We start from the raw sequence: 19,020 nt of genomic DNA, 5'->3' as shown, positions 1-19,020 counted from the left end.
TTATTCAGCAGTAATAATCTAGGTACTGAATAAACACACATTGAGTTATGTTTTTACCAGCTACTGGAGTACTGCAGGATCCATGTTTTATTCCACAGAGTTAGGGGGGGACACTAGAAGGCAGAAATTCATAAAAACAGTATATGCAGATGCAGCTCTTAATCTGTAATACTGCCCTCTTAGTTTGCCTATATGCCAGGGCAAACGTCGGATTCTTAGAGCAGTTAGTTATTTGTATAAACTCTATCTTAAAAAATAATAAAGGGAGTGAGAATAAAAGGAACTCTGGAAAGCATGAGTGGTAACCACATTTCTGCCCAAAATAACAGAGGAGAGAAATGACATTTCTCTACATATTTGTCGATAGAACCAAGGGAATGGTTTTCAGCTGAAAGAAGGGAGATTGAGATGAGAATTTAGGAAGAAATGTTTTCCAGTGAGCATTGAGAGCCCTTGCCCCAGACTGGCCAGAGCAGTCGTGGCTGTCCCACTCCTGGAGGTGTTCAGAGCCAGGTTGGATGGGGCTTTGAGCTCCTGATCCAGTGGGAGGTGTCTCTGCCCATGGCAGGGGGGTAGAACAGGATGGGCTTTAAGGGCCTTTCCAACCCAAACTGTTCTGTGATTCTATGATTCTGTGATTCTATGATTCTATGATATGCATAAGCTTTTGAAAATAGTTTTTAACTCATTTATCAGCAGCATGTGATTACACCACATTCTTGGAACACCAAATTTAATTTTAAAACTAGAACAACTCTGTCTATTACAGACTGACAGTACATATAGGAGCTTCATATATTATATGTGCGGAGCACCAAGATTACATATGGTCATGCTTGGAGCCAGATCTTTTAAGATCAGAGCTATTAATATTTTATTATGTGATTATGGTTTCTCTGCAAGAAAAAGACAAACAGCATGATAGAACTATCTCAAAGACCATGTATGAACTGAGTGCTACACAACTTCAACATGGAACTTGTCTCTCTTCCTATCACACCCCTTTCCTTTTTAAAATAACAGCACAAAGGAAGCCACAAAATAATGGCATTTTAACATATGGTTTGCTTTGTTACTTCAGGGTCACAGCCCTGAGCCCCAGCAGATCTGCCTCCACTGCAACACCTACAACACAGGCCAAACCACGTGCTGACATCCTTATCGCTACCACAGCAACAAAACCATTCAAAACAAGTGTACACCAGATAAAATTGTTAGATCAGCTTTGATTTTGTGGGGCTGTATTCTTCAACTCTCTCTACATTTATCTTCTAGTTTTGTCCCTGTAAAGGACACCTGCAGCATGCCTGGAACTATCAAAAGACCTTGCAGGACTCGTGCAGAAGGCACCCATCACCTCTTTTAAATGACTACACCTCATTCAACAGCCCTTTTTTTCTTCTTTTTAATGTCTTGACTATTGAAGGATGTGTGGCTGTCAATAATGAATTTCCCCTTAAGTCCTGCAATGCTCAGTGCCCGGCCAGACAGAAAAAAATTCACACTGACCTGATCCTCAGCTTCATCCTACACTCCAGCATGCACCAGGGTATTACAAAACTAGAGACTTGTACTCTGAAGTAAATAAACAACAAAAAACTCCCTTCCCCTTTCTTGCCCTTCTACAAAAGCCTGCAGCCATAAAAGGAACACGATGACTCCCAGCATATATCAGCTCCTCCCCAATTCTTCCTTATGGTGTCCTTCTCTTCCTTCCCCTCTGAGGTACAACATGAGCTTTATGTTAAAATTCATTTTATGACTGTTTTAATTTTTAATGTTAAAATATTGTTCCTTGCTTTTCCCTTCCTCATCTTCTTTTCAGTTCTTTTCCTTCCTTTTTTTCCTTGCAATGCAATTTTACTTTCTTTTAAAAATTTCTATTAATTAGTTTTTCAGAGAGCTACAGAAGGAGGACAGGGACTCTTAGGTGAGCACTGCAACAAGCAGAGGTCTTAAAGAGTTACACAAATGAAATAAAAGGCTAGTTGGTGCCAATTATCCTTGAGTATTAGAAATTATAACTTGTATTTGGAATTTGAAGGATATAATTAAAATCGGAGGCTGCCATAACAAATGCAACTAACAATATATCATTTTTCAATCACCTTTTTTTCACAGAATCATGGAATGGTTTGTGTTGGAAGGGGCCTTAAAGCCCATATAGTTCCAAACCCCTGCCATGGACAGGGACACCTCCTGCTGGATCAGGGGCTCCAAGCCCTGTTCAGCCTGGCTTTGAACACCCCCAGGGATGGGGCAGCCACCACTGCTCTGGCCAGCCTGGGCCAGGGCGTCCCCACCCTCAAAGGAGAACATTTCTTCCTAAGATCTCTTCTAAATGTCTCCTTGTTCATCTTAAAACTATTAATTAACAACTTCAAAAGTTAGAATGGCAACTAGTAAAAAACAAAGAAACACTTTTGCATGGTCTAAACTGAAGTCAGGAATGCTTACACAAGAAACCTGAGAGCATTCATGAAAGACTGCATTTGGAACAGTTTCAAAACCACATTTTCTGAACTTCCACATTGCAACTAAGAATGTCAAGAAAACAAGTTCTCTGTATCTAGCAAAAACAAAAACCATCATCATAAACTAGAAGCTGTTTTGAGCCACTGGCTGTTTCAGTGGCGTGGAATGATGATACCAAGCCTGATGAAGCAAGGGCATGCCTTCACTTTCAATGTCTACAGCATATAGGAGGTATTGAAATTACTTTGAGATTACAGGCCGTAAAAGCAATTAATCAGCAATTAACCATTGTTTCACATCAGCACAATAGCCTGTGGGAAAGCAATACCTGATTTAATTTCTTTGAATTAACATCTAATAGTGGTTCGTTGGTGTTTTACTTCACAATAATCCTTTTATCTCAACTACGACTGTATTAATGGACTACAATTTCCTCTAAAATCAAAATTAATCTGTTTTAAGGTAAATTATTATTTGACACAAGCACTGAAGGCTGAATTTCAGTAGAGAAGACAAAGAAGAATCTTGAAGAGATGCAGAGGTGGGAACAGAAGTCTGGGTGACCAGACCAGACCCCACCTTGCACCCTATGTTTAACAGATAACAACTCCCTTCCCATGGGCTCTTCTCTTACCCACGGTGAGAGCACAAAGAAGCTGCTTTCACTTTCAGCAGACATCCGGGAGAAGCTGCCAGCAGCCTGCAATGAAATGGACCTGCAGCTGCAACTTCTGACTTGTGACACCTCAGGGGATGCTCTAACATGCCCAGACAGCGCATCACTCTAACCAACCCAGTCAAACACAGAGCTCACGTAGTCCACAATTTTGATGACAAATGAGTAGCACCCCTTCTTCATGCATCTGTTTTACCAAGAACTATTTCCAGATTATACAAACTCACTTGAAATCTGAAAGAATACTATCTCCAACAAAGCCCAGGAAGCAGAAATAAGAGTGTTTTTTTTAACCTGGTTCCAGGTTAGCCCAAGAACGGTTATTCAGCTGATTATTCATTAGCTGTAAGTCAGCTGAACCCTTTTCTGCTAGAGGGTATGTAAGGCAAGTCCGCAATGGACTTGGGATGCTCCATTAGAACAATGACAAAAACCAGCAGAATGGATAACATTTAACTGGAAAACACTCCATACTGTACTTTGAGCCCAAGAATCACAGACATGAGTGTGTGTGAAGCATACTCATGGCACAAAGTCAAACAATGTGAAATAACAGGTTTGCTCAGTGTTAGAGAAGCTCTGGTATTTAGACATAGACTGAGACATCTGGCATTCTGGAGATGCACAAGACCAAGAGGACTTGAGGAGGAATATGCCTTTGCCCAGACTTCATGCCACTGACACATGATAGGCCACAAAAAAACCAGCATGAAGAGTGTATGCATCTTAGTGATAAAATATCAGCTTTCTGATGCCTGCGACTAGCATCCATGAGGAGTTTCTGCTACTCAAGGTGACGCAAAGCCTACACTATTGTCAAGAGTGTAATTAAAGGTTTTGATTTTTTAAAACTTCTGTGGTATATAAGGAAAAAATAATTTGAATTTTCTAAAAATATTTCAAGAGCAGCTGGATACTCTGGTTGCAGCTACATCGTGAAGCTGTTCGCTGATAAACCCTTAGTGATTGCCACCTCTGTTCACACTATGAGAGACACTTCATTTCATCTTCCAGATTTAGCAGCTTAATGAAGATGAACAAACTATTTTTACAGCTGAACAAATGTCAAGCACGTAGAGGACTACAAGTGAGCTGACGGGTAGATTCATGGGAGTAGCTGCACATAAGTAACAGCAGAAAAAGTTATCCCAGTTTCTGTACACCCAGTGTTTCCACTGCATGATGTGTTCACTAGTCAGAACCTGCCTCAGTGTGCAAGAAAAACAATGCTAGCTTAAACTGACAGGATGGTGAAAATCAGCACCGTTCCCACATCATAGAATCATAGAGTCATAGAATCATGGAATCATTAAGGTTAGAAAAAAACTCTAAGATCATCCAGCCCAACCATCAGCCCAGCACCACCTTGCTGACTGAACTATGTCTCTAAGTGCCACAGCCACATGCTTTTTTATCCCCTCCAGGGTTGGAGATTCCACCACTGTCCCAGGCAGCCTCTGCCAGGGCTTCACCACTCTGTCATTAATGGAATTTTTCCCAGTATCCTATCCATACCTCCCCTGACACAACTTGAGGCCATTTCCTCTCATGCTATTGCTTGTTACTTGATTGAAGAGACCAGCACCCATCTTACCACAACTTTCTTTCAGGGAGCTTCAGAGAGTGGTGAGGTCTCCCCTCAGCCTCCTCTTCTCCAGGCTAATTGACCCCAGGTCCCTCAGCTGCTCCCAGAACACCTGGGCTCCGGACCCTTCCTCTGCTCCATTCCCCTTCTCTGCACGCGCTCCAGCCCCTTGAAGTGTTTCAGAATATAATTTTCCACCACTTGTTAAAAACAAACATTTTGTGAAACAAAATGACAGTGAATCCGATTTTGGTCACTAAGCACTCTGAATTCAGGAGTGAACCTGTTGAGTCACACTAGCAATTTATGGCTAAATGTAAGAGTCAGTGACATCATTTGTGCTATCTTCTTTCAAATTACATCACATAGTTTCAGGATAAATCTTTGCTTTGTCCCTGACTAGGACCCTGAACATTAAAGCAATTTTTACCACTTAAAACTGTCTCCTTTTTAAGTCACCACAAGTACTGAAGTTTTCCTTTAAAGCTCTTAGTACTTCTAAAAGATAATCAGCTAAACCAACCCAAGAAATCAATGGCTTTACTGCTCTCCTACAATGACATATACTGGCATGATTTTGTGCCAGCAGTTCAGGGTATGTAATAGATTAAGGGAACTCTCTGCTGCAGAAAACAATTGGCACTTCAGAGTAACAGACCCTGTAATTTGGAAAAGTTTGTTCAATGCCAAAATGGATAACATTTAGCAGTTACAAGAAAAAATAATCTACACCTATAGTGCCCTCCTACTTCAAAAAGGAAAATAAAGATTCTTTAGCAATACAGCTAAAAAACCCCAGTACCCTAATATTTTCCTGTGCTTAAAGGTATATTTTGGAAAGGCATATGGACCAGGTCAAAGTAAAATCCTTGGTCAAAGTAAAATCCTTGCCTGAGTCATTTAAGGAACAGGTAGCAACTCTATTGATTTGCTGTTCTGTTTCAATATTCCACCAGAACACACAGGTCAGATAAGCAAAAACCCACATATTTTTTTCTAGCTTAAAACAAAGACATCATCATCACTTCCTTCAGCATATAAAGGAAAAGGGAAATGTAATAAGAGTTGTATAAAAGGAGTGACAAGAGAAGCTGCAGATCTGGATACACCAATACTCTCCGTGCCCAGGTCGTTGTTGGGATAATGAAATAAACAGTGTTCCTTTCATAGGAGCATGCAACAGATTGAAATAAATCAAAGTGTCCTGCAAGGAGGAAGCAGCAAAACATTAACTGTCAAGGGTTCATGGCATAGCATGAAATACTACCAGCTTTCAAACAGAAAAAAAACCATCCAAAAGTTTGGAGTAACATAGCTGTGTCTTCAATATTGCATAAGCCGTATTTTCCACTCTGTTTATTGCCTGTCTCAAATTGATTTCTTCTGATCATTTTCATCTGTCAAAGCTTCATGTTTTGGAAACGCTTGCAAGGAATGTGGAAGTTCTGAATATCCAAGCGGCTGTCAAATCTCTGTTGGTGCATCTAAATAAAGCTAACTACACCTCAAAGTTACAACAACAAAGTGACAAGTAGTTTTTGCTGAAAGTATTTACTTATCTAACCTAAAAGTTATGATGGTTGCATTCAACACAGCACTTTGCATGCTGACCTTCTGGTTTATTGCAACTCAGGAAGAACAAAAGAAACTCTGAGTAAAAACACTTACACAGCTTGCTTCATATCATTCTGTTTTCCTTATTCCATAAACAAAAAGATAGGAGCATAGAATCAGACTATCATAGAACCACAGAATCATTGAGGTTTGAAAAGCTCTCTAAGCTCACCCAGTCCAACCACTAGCCCAACTCCCATCTGCCTAGTAGACCATGTCCCTACATGCCATGTTTACATGTTTTTTGAACACCTCCAGGGGTGGAGACCAATGTGAATCCTTTTCAATATCAATGTAAAGTAACATTCAGGGATGTAAAATACTGTTATAAACATGCATTTTATATGTACTATATAATAAGCTTTTTGATTAACCATGTAAGTGGTTCTTCGTTAAAGACTGTTATATAGCAAGTAGCTCCCATAGACAAGACATGAGTATTCATAACGAATGCTAAAAGCCTCAATGACTGTTATGAAAATTTTGAGTTCAATAAAATGCACTGACAAACTGCAAAAGTTTAATTTTGTGTTTGTGCTCTTTATCACATAGTGGCAGCAATGCATGCGTGCCAGTTTGAAATGTCTCAATTACAAGGAACTATGAATTGACGAGGATTTCTGCAGAATAAAGGAATTGTCAAAGCTAGTATTAATGACATACAGACACATTTTTATATATGGTGTATGCACACATAAACCAATCTAGCTCATATTGTCAGGAAATACACAGTGGGAAGCTAAGTCATGAGTGACTACAAGATTCAGCCTCTTTCCTGAGCTTTTTATTATGGTTAAAAGACAGATTTAATCTGCTTATTAAAGAAAATTAAAGAATCAAAGAGCAGTAGTGATCACTTATGTCTGCTGAATAACGGGATTTTTTTTTTTGATGACATCTGTACGAATTATAGTTCTTTTATTTTATTTGAAAGCAACTACAAGCAAATGTTCATTTTCAGTATCAAATGGATTACTTTCTGCTGCTTGCTATATTTCCTTTTGAAAATGCATATATGATGCAGAAGTAATAATGAAAGAGAAGTATACTTCAAATAATTTGCTTCAGTTGAAACACTAACCCTGTCTGGCAGCAAAGGCAACCAAACAAATATCAATATTGACAAAGCAATCAGAAGAGATTCCACCAGTTGTTCCTCCTTCTTCCTGTTTCCATATTCTGTTTTGGGGATGTAAAACTCAGTTAGCTGCGACTTATTTGAATCTACTATAAAATATTACTACAGCATCACTTGTAGAGACTAAGTTAGTAAAGCAAACAGAAGATAAGAACATATAATCACTTCTCTATCAAGATTATAAATTCTTTCTTGAATAGCGCATCCACAGCTTCCTTCCCATTTTTGCTGCACTCCATCTTGTCTCCCCATCCTCCTCCTATATGTTACTAACCTACCTTACTACATCATAAATTAAAAGCTCTTGTCTGGTCTCTGGTCTCTTCTGTGAAAAGCAACAGCTGTGATTATGCCAAATCCTTCCAGGGTCATCAGTGTTTCTTACAGACAAAACAGTTCATCTGTATACAACAAACTCTAAGCATGGGGATTTAGACTGCGAGTTTTCCAAGGAAGGTCTTTGTTTCACATATAACAAAAGACGGATAATTCTTTGCTGCATTTTCAAACTCTTAGCCTTCTTTTCATCCTTAGAACATGTAACAATTTTTTTTGAAAGTCCAAATACATTTTACCACTTTGTTTCTCCACATCTGCTATTGCTTTGATATATTCAGAGCTTTTTAATCTACTATAGATAAAAAATTCTTTTGTAGAAGACATAAGCTTAAAACAGCTATATCTGGTACTTCATCTCTTGAGTTATGAATTTGTAATTACAGTTTGATCAAGATGTAAGTACAGAAATATCAATATTTAAAAATATCTTTAAAAATCACTTATTTTTGCCCAGATATTGCTTTTATCAACATGCTTTTGCTAAAAATTCAGTGGGTTTAACACTTAGAATTTAGTCTCTGAATAAAGTGATTTGTTCTAACTTGTCAGTTTGCACTGGAATAATTTTTTAGCTCTGTTTTCTCTGACAAGGCTTTTTCAATAAGCCAGGAAACAGCACATCCAGAGCAGGTTCTCCTCCCTCAGCTCTCATGGTGAAGGCTGATGTGGAGGAGCCCCTGTGTGCTCACCATCAGTTGTGCCATCCTTTGCAGCACGATAAAGGATTCCCTAAACTTGGAATGGCTTTTCAGGAGAAGCTGCTTCCTGAAGATGATGGGAAGAATGAGTTGTCTACAGTTCCCTTCTGAATAACATCACAGAGGAGATCAGGAATAAATTAAGCAGGATATGTTAGATAAATCAATGTACTTCTGATTTGACAGCTGATTTAAACAGCATGTCAGCCTGAGACAGTTGGAGTTGTTCAGCCTGGAGAAGAGAAGTTTCTGAGGAGATCTTAAAGCAGCTTCCAGTACTGAAAAGGGCTCCAGGAAATGTTGGGAGGGGCTCTTGACCAGGGAGCACAGGGACAGGGTGAGAGGGAATGGTTTTGAGCTGGAAGAGGTGATATTGATTTTAGGAAGAAATGTTTTCTTGTCAGGGTAGAGAGGCTCTGGCCCAGGTTGTCCAGAGCAGTGGTGGCTGCCCCATCCCTGAAGGTGTTCGAGGTCAGGTTGGATGGGGCTTTGAGCCCCTAATTCAGTGGAAAGTGTCCCTGCCCATGGCAGAGGGGTGGAACTGGATGGACTTTAAGGTCCCTTCTAACCCAAACCATTCCATGATTCTATGATCAATCAATGCATTTCATGCATTCAGTGTAGCTAATTAAAACTGCAGATTAGCACAAAAGCGAGGGTTTTCGTAATGCTATCTCTTCAAAAATATCTTGCAATATAAAATGAGGAAACGTTCTACTCTGTTTAAAATAAAAGAAAACAAAACTATCTTCTGCCAAAGATATCCACACTTCTAATTGGCTCTTCCAGCTGTTTGGCAGCAAACTGCAACAGCAGCAGCACCAACCCTGCAAATATGTACACAAATGCACACACATCTGAACAGAATCAAAGAGACGAGACCACTGACCCTCTATCCCTCCACATCTTAAGCTTCAATTTGTATGAAAATTGACATTGCAAACCATTATTTCAGAAAAATAACAACAAAAACCAACTTTACCCACAACATGTTTACAGCATCCAGTACAAATAGAAGCTTCATGTCTATTGAAAAGAAACATTTTCCAAATACTCATATGAATAGCTTTGCCTTTACAGCCCACAAAAATCAGATGCTTATTTATCTATCCCAGAAAAATACATTAAGAGAAAAATAACTTATTCATGGCTGCATACCTGGGGTTTAGATACCTGGTATCTATTAAAGCACAAGAAAAAAAATATCCTTTTCTGGCATCCAGAAATAACTTTTCAAAAGCAAGAAACACACCAGGAAGAACTGGTTTTAACATGTTCCCAGTATAAATCTTCTGCAGTTAAACGAGTACTACTGGAATGCACCAAAAGTACCTTCCCGGAAGTATCTTTCCTTGCTCCAGTGGGAGCTAGTAATGGTGCTGAAGGCCATATGATGTTTCGAGAGTATTGTATGATTACTCACAGGGGACTTCAGCTGAATGGGGAAAGAGCACTTGCAGGCAGCAATTATCATCAAGATTCCTTTGGTCTGATCTGAAGAAAATGCTTCCAAAAACTGGATATTACATTAATCTTAACCCATATTCAGGTGAAATTTATACAAAACCGCAGAGCGCAATTCTCAGTTATTGAAGGTCTCAAAGTCTCTAAACAAGGTCAAGAGTGTCTAACTGTTCCTGTTCCTTTAAATGCACTTTTTTTGTATGATTTTTAATGGTCTTCATACCAGCTGGTCGCAGAAATGCTTCCTACCAACACAGTTAAACTGGTACATCCTGAAATATTTAAATAAAAATCCAGTATAAGTAGTGCAATATCTAGTGGTAAATATGGATCTGCTAAGAAAAAGATCAACTTGCAATGAGGACAGTAAAGTACTAACTGTGCAATCTTTGTTTTTCATAAGCGCATAAATGTGTAAAAGATTGCTTTCAACATATCTGTGCATGTTATTTTTCTACTCCCCCCCTCAACAGCTTTACAGTGATTAAATGCTTCATTCAAGTTCCTTAACCCAGACACCCTTTGCCTAACCTTTCATACAAGAATGAGAGGCAAAGCAATGACCACACGTACATTATCTGCAGTCATCTATCCAGCAGATATCCAAATGCCCGTATTTGAGCATCTTGGAGGATAAGAACATCAGCCCACCTGCAAGGTGCCAGTTAAGGAGTAATTCAAGGTTTCCAATTCTGACCATGACAAAATGTAGGTCTCTCATATTGGAAAGATGTCTAATATGATTAGGTTTAATGGTCAGAAAGAAGCCATTATTGAAGTCATTGGGCTTTCTTCCATCCCACAGCAAAGCCTAGAGCCATTGCATGGTACTTTGAGATACTTTCTCCTTGGCCTGACGGGCCTAAAACCTGTGTAAGTATAGAAGAACATTAATGGATGTTTTCTGGAGAGAGAAGGTCAAGCAATGGACAAGTATGTTGTAGCAAAGTATTGCATTACTGATGACCAACAATGCAGAACTCCACATTGAGACTGACAGCTGAAGCTGAAATATGAGATCATGGTCCCACAACACAAGACCACAGTTCTTCACTAAGGTGAACATTTTCACAATCACAAGCATGACTTGAGTGCTCAGCCCTTTCCAGATCTTCATGGGGGCCCCAGGGATGGCAGCCAGTTAATATTATCATTCTGTGGTCCCAAGAAGTAGTTGGAGATGGCAGAAACCACAAGTTCCAGGGTGGACACAAAGGTAGTGAAAGAAAAGATATCAGATATCGTAACCAGCTAGGAAGCATTACTGTAGATCTACTATTCATTAACCCAATACACACCATTCCCAGGAAAGAAATGAACTGTGAGGTGTAATACAGTTTGCTTTTGAGTTGGGGAACAGGAGGAGGCCCAGTCTTCTAACAGCAAAACCTGGCTGCCTGGTCCATACCCAACACAGAAATTCATAGAACCATGGAGTGGTTTGGGTTGGAAGTGACCTTAAAGATCACCCAGTTCCAACTCCCCTGGCATGGGCAGGGACACCCTGCACTGGATCAGTGCACTCATAGCCTTCTCAATTACTCATAGCATTGCACGAACAATTCAAGCCTATGTTTCAGAGACCTGACACACTGTTCACATTTTAGCTCTGGCTGATGTAAGATGAAAAAAAGTGAGAAAGAAATCTGCTCAGAGGTTCTCAGAAAAGTCCTGAAATCCTGTGAAAACAGGGACTGGAGCATACCAGTCCCCTGAAGTATCCATTTGAATGTCAAACTGGTTTATCATATATTAGATTAGAGAAATATCTTTGCAGGCAGAACAGGCAAATACCACTTACTGAAGCTGTACTGATTCCCAGGTGGGAATGAACCCCTGACAAGCAGTGGTACTCATTACAGAGCACAAGTCTCCGTCAGTGCACACATCAATGTAGGAGCTGGTATCACCAAATGCCAGGTGAAGCATTTTCCCATGGGCAGTGCTCAGTGCATCTCTGCCAAGTATCAGAGTGACAAGAGAACTCCCAGCTCCATAATAAATCCTTACTGTCATAAATAACTAATGAAAGTCCAAAGAAAATGAAACAAATGCTGTCAGCTTTCCAACAGTATGCCTGTCTGCTGACAGGTGAAGCAATAACGAAGACAGTAGCAAATGTACGGCATTTTCCCTCAAAATTCTTTACTTCTTTTCTTTTGGTAATTTCCAGTGGTAGGTTCTTCTTCTAAAAGTTTTATTAAGGTATATGTTACAATGCCCAAGCTTCTAGCAAGGAACTGATGCCTAGCTTTTGGTATTTTTCTGGAGGCTGTTAATTGGAGGCTGGATATCAACCCTCCCCGAGTTTTCTGGAGTCCGCAGGAAATTCCATCAGAATGGCCCCTGCTCAGGCTACGGGCAAGCTGCCTCTTTGGCAGGCTGATGCAAGTTCTCTTCTAGCTGTACAACAGTTCTTCAGTTAAACATGATCCAAGAGAATGTCATTTATTGAAAAGGGTGGACAGGCCACAGTCTTGGACCAAACAGGTTCTTAGTGGGTGTATGAGGCTGCATCATTGTGAGCTCAATAATATGTGAGCACCCACAAAAACAGCATCATGACAACCAGACAAGGTAAATATGGATGGATGATACCAGAAAATCAAGCTGGAAATATCTGTACGGTCAGCACCATTGGAATAATCATTCCCATCAGTTCAACTCTTTAGACAGATCCATCACTCAACAGTCCAGCTCCGCTGAAGTGGATCCACACAAGTCCCCAGACCCCTCAAGCCATCCTGCTCAGCAGAACCACTATCACACTGGTGACAGGAAAACAAGTCCTTCCTTTCAGTGCTTGTTCTTTACTTTCCCCACTTTTGCGATGCACATAAAGTTATGTGATTATTGATCATCACTGGAAGAACACGTGAATGTTAGAGGACTTCATCTTACCACTGCACAGGCACAGCCCCTGCCCAGCCACTGCCAGCACCAGGGGAGCAATAAACAGCACCTGGTGAGGGTCCCAGGGGAAATTGGAATGACAGACACCTCTTCTCCAAAACAAAAATTCCTGCCATAAATTTGACTTAACTGTTGACCGGTGGCCTTGGTTGATGTCTTCCATCTGAGGCCTCAGCTGCAGGCAGGGGACCTGCTATCCCACCACAGGTACACTGACATCCCATCAGATAGCAAGGAAATTCACCTCTTGCCTTTCTGTCACAGTGAATCACACGACAGAAGCCTAATGCCAATTTGAAAATGTAAAATATACAATAAAGAAATAATTGAATCAACTGACTGTTAAGTACCAGTTTTTAACGACAGGTGAGTGTGAAGACTTGGACGGATGAAGTGCTCTGTCTCAAGCGGCAGCTGGAGAAGGAACTGGCTTTCCGAGGAGTTGTTCCTCCTAAAGCATCAATGTTGGAGGTGGCAGCTCCAGGTTTGCGCCATGCATTGCTGCTGACTGGAAAGTTCTTGAATCCAAGTGGGTTGGCACATACCCAGACACAATAGATTTTCTTCCACATGCAGACAGCCTGCTAGAAATCCCATGGATATTCCCAGATAATTAGAGCTGATGTAAAAGGGCTCCCAGAGGAGACCTCTTCTTTGCATCATTACTTTATTTGACCTAGCTGTGTGAGCATCTCTGGTTTTCCCCACTTCCCCTCAAGGAGGATTGTTAAACAGAATGGGAATTACTTGGAAACTCAAGGAAATTTGGTCAAGCCTGACGAAATTTGTTGCAGCACCCTTCTACTGATGAAATTTGTTGCAGCATCCTTCTCCCTAATCTCATTTCCTTCCCTGTCCCCTTCATCCATTTCTATTTTAGAGGGAAATTAAGAAGAATTACTTATAAGGAAAACTTACAGTCACAAGAAAGGTCTACTCTTTGTTCTGGAGACAAGATTAGAAAGGAGGATACCACTTGTCATTAATCACTAAATAACAAACTTTAACAATTTTTTCCCAGGGAAAACTTTATTATCAGATTATTCAATTTTCTTGTGCAAAAAGTTACCAGCAGCTTATCTTATCCCATGGGACATTGAGCAGATTACTGGTCTCTGTATTTAGATGCCAGGATTTCCTACAGCTGTTTACAAAATTATCACCTCTAACAAAAAAGCAATTTAAAATATAGACTAAATGTGTATGGGTCCTTGATAACCTTGTTAGAGACTAACACTACCCCATTTATTTCAAGTGCAAAACAAAATACTAGAAAAAGTTAATTAAAAGGGGGTTTTCATGCCCCCTTCTCCTTTTTCAGCAGCTTAGTTTCAGGTTTAGGAGGTCAATCAACACTTCTTCCACTTCTGCTCAGTGCTGGTGAGGTCACAACTGGAGAAGGGAGGCTGCCAGCTCCGAGAGACACAGACATGCTGCAGCAAGTCCAACAACTTGTCACAAAGATGATGCAGAGATTGGATCATTTGTGGTCAGAGGCTGAGAGGCTGAGAGAGTTGGGACTGCTCTGCATAAGGAAGAGTTTCCTATCCAAGAAGGTGTCCTCTGTTCGAACTGGTACAGCAGTGCTACAGTTGGCATTCAAAGCAGCTGTTGTCTCTACCGTGCGAAGAGCAGGGTACATCCAAGATACATGTAGACCCTGAACACTTCAAAACAAGCTTATATATATGCGTATGTGTGTGTGCATATGTATATGCCTTGCACTTACAATGTTCTTCTCACCTATGTTGTAACTTAAACCTTTCTCCTGCACATTCCAGTCTTTTTCTGTGAAGAAATGTATTCTTTTCAAAGGTACAGCAAGACATTGTATGTGACTACAATATTGTCTGTAATTATAAACATGAAGTTGCTGCCTTTAAGAGACATTTACCTGCACACATTTCAAGTATAATCTTCTTCAAAAATGAAAAAAAAATGCTTCTTTAAGCAGTATAAATGAAAATCGTAGTGAAGAGAATTAGATCTGACTTTCACCCATGCAGAATTATTCAGTTTCCAGGACAAGCAAACAGAACAAGCACTCCCATGCTGTTTTGGTTTTAGGAAGATTATTGGAAGTTACACAGGCTCTCTGATTACATTTTTGCAAGAATGCACTCGCACTCATAAACACATGCTGCACTCATAAAGCAAACATGTAAATAAAAGCTTCCTCGAAGGGGATGAAAATGCACTGAAAATACGAAAACCACATACTTTTTTTTTCTGTTCAAAATAACCCTTAAATTCCTAAAATGATGAAACTGTGAAAAATGAAACTTATGTTTGTATATCCTTTTCCTATCTTTTCCAAGACATAGTCTTGGACAGATGTAGAGCTATGCCAAATTCTGACAGCTGAAAGATCTATCATCTCTAAAGAAACTGCAATATCAGGAACAAAGATCCTCTCACTCACCTGAAGAGTGCAGAATCGCACTGCAAGCTATGTCAAATGTGGCACGTGAAGGACAACTCCACTGGGAACTAGAGACAGGTGTCATCAAAGATGATCAGGGAACAATTAGCTGTCTCCATTTCTAAACAAGATAAATAACTGAAGCCAATATATATTCACCACATATATAATTTCTTCAGAAAAAAATCCTTAGTCATTATATTTAAAAATTCATGTGTTTTCACAACAGAAATTTATACTGAAATATTTTAATTTATTTTTCCATATTATTAATCATAGTCAATGGTATATATATACGGTGTAAGTATCTTTCGTGGTTTAAAAGTAGTTTTGTATTTCAATTATATGGCAAATTTCAATTGTAAATTTTGGGAAATATAACTATCAGAAGATGGCATTTGAGTGATTTTTAATTAATTTTAAAGCAAACATAGTGATACTTCCGTTGACAGTAAAAAAACAACAAACTGCTTCTAAGAGGAACTTCCTTAGTGCTTGTTGCACTCATAGTTCAACATGATGAGCGTTAACATTGCTTTGCTAAATACAAATCACAAAAACGTTTTAATAACCAGATTCCAACTTTCATAGTCAAAGCTGGATCTACCTAGCCATGTGCTGCCAAGATATTTAGATATGTTCAGACGTTACTAAGTATGTTACAGCCTCAAAATCCGTAAATACCCACAAAAGGCTAAGCAGAAAGCAGATATCTGAGAGCAATTTAATAGGAAGAACAAGCCTCAAACCCAAATCCCTAAGTAATTAAATAAACCAATTGTCCTGATAACATGGAGAATTCAGCAAAAGAATGACAGCAGTGAGGATTCAGAGCATCTCCTGTATCCCACACTAACACAGACATCTCTCTGCCCATGAGGATGCTTCCCTCTGTGTGATTTTGTGTACTTTGAACTGAAGCAACACTTTTTCTTGGTCTGTACTAGTCCCTCAGGTCATGCAGTCTCATCAAAAGAAAACATTAAGTTACTTTCGACAGTTTTAAATTACCTACATTTTAAAGCAGGGTGCATATAACACAATATCAGAGCACATTAGATCTTATTAAAAACTAAATTCTAGTCTTACCAGGTCTGAATTGAGAAGTTCCTCCAGCTTTCACCTATCTAAAACAGTATCACAGGAGCAAGTAAAACACCTTTTGCTTCACGAAGACACCTGCAAATCTGAACCAGAGCTGACAGCTGCTCGGTAACGCTGTTCACCTCCCACCGGTAGCAACAGCTCTGTGCAAATACCACTTGGCTGCTGCTCTGAACTGCAGCCACTCAGAACGAAAGTAAAGAGAAGTCCTAATATGTGAGTGTGTTTCAGTACACATTCAGAGGAAATGACTCAACTATCTCCACATCTTCAGTGAAAGCTGCTTCCTCCTCCCTCCCTCTCTGCAGATGCTAGTGCAAACTGAAGGGTACTGTGGTTTATTTATTAAATATTGGTGTGAAATAAATACCAAAGCTCAGCTGGTGAACACTAAGCTATAGAACAACCCTACGCTGACTTTTTTTCCAAGTAATAATGTGAGCAGAGATATACGAAACTTAAATGCTTATTTTAATAAATACATATACAAGTATTCCATGAAAAGAAAAGAGAATGCGTACTTTCTATCCTAGAATATGAATTTCAAAGATAGTTTGAGATTTAAAAGCAGTATTCAGACATCATCTGATATTAATCTCATAAAATTTCAGAAAAATTACTTCTCGACCATAGAAATATCAGAGGCTGAAGAAGAATAAATTCAGATGAAAAGAAAGCAATAAAAATGTAGATTTTATTCAACTGATTTTCAATGTGCATTCAGTTATAACTAAGTATTCTACAACTGGATGCACATTGCTATTTGTGGGCATCAGAACCTCTCCAGACTTACATGCCTTTAGTAAGATATTTGATTTTTTATTAATGTATTATATTTATTTTTATTGAATTATATTTATTAAATAATTTATTAATTATTTAGAAAAGAAAAAACTGCTTTAATTGAGCTTGAATCTTGAACACAGAAAGAGAAAAGGATCCCCTTAAGATCTCTATAGGTCTTTCACATTTTGTAGTCATATCTGTTTCTTTAACATACTTCTGTATCACGCTGATGATGATCTACAGGCTCTTGGTTTTCTGGTGTTAGGTTTCTCTGCAGTAAACATAGTATTCCACAGGTGAGGAGAAATGAGCACCAATTAGCAACATGGATTCCTTCTTTCTAGATCTCTCCATTGCACAAGGTTGCTCCTCGATGCTCAGGAGCCTCTCTCAGCTTAGTCTACTTCACTTAGTAATATTCAAGTCTAGATTTAAATCCAGTGGTGCAATTTTGAAACACTACCTTTAATCATCATGGATAATCAAAAAGCTCAGAGCAGTCTGCAGCCAAGTAGGCAAAGCATTTTTCTCATGAAGTCATATTTTAAAGATGGAAATAACTGATTTAATGGATACCATTATTGGCTTAATTTATCACTGTTAAGAACTCCAGATTCTTCCCTCAACATCGCCTTGCTACAAAGAAGAAGAGTTTGCTGCAATTCATTTTCTCATATCACATAGTAGCCAACTTGCACATCAGACTTGGTCAGAGTGTTCTACCTTTTTATTAGTTTTGGCTTCATTTACCTCTTCAAAGTGGTGGAGATCACTTCAAAATACTGGACTTAAATACATTTATGGCATTCTCCTCAGGACAAAATAAATGAATAAAACTTAAAAATGTTAAAAAAAGAGCACCAGTCACAATCATTCACCTAAGGATGGACACCATGACTACAGGTTCTGATAGACCTGGGTGACAGGCGATACACTGAAATAACAGAAGTCACAGGAGGTGGGTGCAGAAGAAACCTTGAGAAGTCATTATTCATGGTGTGAAGAAAGATGATAAATGTGACATAAATGTAACACTTGTGACCACATATCAAATATCTCCAAGCCAACAACTGAAGATGACATACATTTTGGCCGACGCTCCCCTCATTACCGGCACCCAGAAGTAACTTAGGAGAATTCATTAATAAGGAAGATACATTTTCCTCAAAATACCGCAGTTTCATTTAAGAAAATGACAGGGATTGACCATTCTGTTTTTAAGATAAGGATGTGTGTAGCTTTTGTGGCTTCATATCCTGATACCTTCCCTTGCCTCTATCATTTAATCTCGCTATGTCTCATTTTCAACTACTGGAAGCAGCGTAATAATTCTCCCTCATAGCACTCTGATACTGCCAAGAGGGTCCACCAAAAGAACGTAACATTTGTTATCCCCCTCACTGCAGCTCTGGAGAACAATGAATTTGTTTTTAAGCAGCACATATGTTACTGTTCCCATTTAACAGCAATTTCCAAGGAACCTCATGCATTTTCCATAGAGGAAAAGCAAGCAATGGAGGAAAAAACACTGCAGAAAGAAAAAAACTGTATGAGGTGTGCGTTTTCTAAAGTGATGCAATCTATCACTGCTGTCTGCCTTCAAAGCAATAAACCCCCACTTGCTCCAAACTAATAAATACTAAATGGCACTTTCTTATATACGGTCAAAATCCATCTGGGAAGAGCTCTTTGCAGAAGTGGTTTGGAAGATGGTAAAAGAGCCATCACTTCTTAAAAGGATAAAAGAAAGCTCTTTGCTGTTCAAAACCTGAATCACAGTCTGAAACAGGGATGCTGCTGATAGAA

The 19,020-nt window shown here is 39.3% G+C and overlaps 1 protein-coding gene across 9 annotated transcripts in view; it reads right to left on the bottom strand.

Moving 5' to 3' along the window:
* The window catches only part of MCTP1 (multiple C2 and transmembrane domain containing 1), a 305,483-nt gene that overhangs the window by 192,805 nt on the left and 93,658 nt on the right, over nucleotides 1–19,020 (bottom strand). Inside the window, exons 1-2 of one of the 9 annotated variants that reach the window (XM_054055216.1) lie at nucleotides 16,414–16,603; nucleotides 15,325–15,445 (exon numbers count right to left, since the gene is read on the bottom strand). The exons of 6 other annotated variants lie outside the window; for them this stretch is intronic. The gene's annotated coding sequence lies outside the window, so the exon portion shown is untranslated. Of the gene's footprint in view, nucleotides 1–7,431; nucleotides 7,457–15,324; nucleotides 15,446–16,413; nucleotides 16,604–19,020 lie in introns of those variants that run through there. 2 more of the 9 variants (XM_054055215.1, XM_054055217.1) reach the window with 2 other exon arrangements.

Source organism: Cuculus canorus, chromosome Z (genome assembly GCF_017976375.1).
Source record: "Cuculus canorus isolate bCucCan1 chromosome Z, bCucCan1.pri, whole genome shotgun sequence".
NCBI lineage: Eukaryota > Metazoa > Chordata > Aves > Cuculiformes > Cuculidae > Cuculus > Cuculus canorus.
This window is presented reverse-complemented; position numbering and strand designations above follow the sequence as displayed.